Source organism: Tupaia chinensis, unplaced genomic scaffold (genome assembly GCF_000334495.1).
Source record: "Tupaia chinensis unplaced genomic scaffold, TupChi_1.0 Scaffold143680_1, whole genome shotgun sequence".
In the NCBI taxonomy this organism is placed as follows: Eukaryota; Metazoa; Chordata; class Mammalia; order Scandentia; family Tupaiidae; genus Tupaia; species Tupaia belangeri.
Genome location: NW_006203528.1, coordinates 3,733 through 5,598, shown reverse-complemented (window position 1 = coordinate 5,598; position 1,866 = coordinate 3,733).

Sequence of the window (1,866 nt, the reverse complement as noted above, 5' to 3'; positions counted from 1 at the left end):
ACACAAGTCACATATAAATCTTCTCAAATCAGCCCTGCCTACCAAGTATTCTGTGATATACCATCTGCCAGCAAAGATCAGTCTCTTTTTCTTCCTTCAAAGTCTTTCTCAAGATAATCCCCTGTTGTGGTAGCTCTTTTGCAATCATAATTATGAAGTAAACAGATAAGATTCCAGCTCTCACAGGGCTTTTTGTCTTTTGGAGGGAGATACAGAAAAATAAAAGCATGCTGGGCATGGTGGCATCTGCCCTATGGCAGAAAAATAAAAGCAAATACAATTTTGGGGGGGGATACTAAAGTAGCACAAGGCCACCTAACTCAAACTTGAGAAGTCAAGAAATGCTTCCTGAAACAGTTAATACTTAACCTAAAACCGGAAAGACAAATAAAATTTGCTGATAAAAGAGTATCAGAGTGTTCCAGAGAGAAAGAGAAATACACAACCCTGGTGATAAGAGCACTGACTGGCCACTCTGGTAACAGAGAGGAATTCCACACAGTTGAAGCCTAGAGTATGCATGTGTGTGCTATGGTTTAATGTCATTGCCAAAGTCTGCATGTTGGAAACCTGATTCCCAATGTAGTGGAACTGGAATGTGGATATGTAAGAGATATTTAAGTCATGAGGGCACCACCTTCATGAGTGGCATAATGCCATTATCTAAAAGTAGGTTCCTTAGAAAAGGACAAGTTTGGCCCCTCTTGTTTCTTCTCTTGCCTGTGAGATGTCTCCCACCATATTATGACTCAGCAAGAAGGGCCTCACCAGATACTGCAGCCATGCTCATGGACCTCCTAGCCTCCAGAACTGTAAGGGTATAAATTTCTGTTCTTAGGAGACCAGTAGTTGGCGTAATGGCTATGTCACTGGAGTCCCATATAGTCGACCACGATTTGAGTCCCAGACACGGTGGCTTAAACTCACGCCAGGTGTATATGCATGCGTGCCCAAGATCCCTAGAGGAAAATGGAGGAGAAAGGACTGCAGTGTGACCATCACCTTGGTGTGTGTGTGTGTGTGTGTGTGTGTGTGTGTGATTTCTGTCTCTCTGTCTCTCTCTGTTTTTCTGGCGAGTGCACATGCCCTACAGCAAAAATTTCTTAAAAACATTTTAAAAATTTCTGTTCTTCTTAAATTATCCAATCTTAGGCATTCTGTTAGCACAAAATGGACTAATACAGTGTGGGAGGAAGCTTGCTCTAGGGAGTGTAGTGAGCATATTGATATTTTATAGAGACGACTCTAAAATCAGTGTGGCTGGGATCAGAGAGTAAAGAGGCTGTGGCTGGGCTCTGGGCAGGCACATGGTAATCTTTTGAATCAGGACAGCAGCAGAGAGGAAAGAAAATGGGACAGACTGACAATATTTCCTCAACAACACTTAGAAAATAGATTGGATTTGGGAGTTCAAGGGAAGAGAAATCAAGGATGACATCTGTATCTGGGTTCCAACAGAAAATAGACTCTTTTTTTGCTGGCTAAGTAGAATGGGGTTTGTCTAAAGATATTAGAAGGTGACACAATCTTTGGGAAGGGCAGAAAACGTTCTCATGACTGACCGAGAACCAGTCCTCAAGAGTGATGCTCAACCATATGTGGGATGATGGGGACGATCAGGGCAGAAACACTGCCACTTGTTGCTTGGCTCCTATGAGACTAGGAATGGGACACCATACATTTTGCCACGCCTACTCCAGAACTGGGTATTTGCATACTCCATATTTGCAACAGCCACAGAGGCTATTTCCCCTCACTGGACAACAGACCATGTTTCTCACAGAAGCCTCCTATTCTTTTTTTTTTTCTTTTGATATAGGGTGCGTGCGCTCTCCAGACAGAGAGAGACAGAGAGACTGAAAGCGA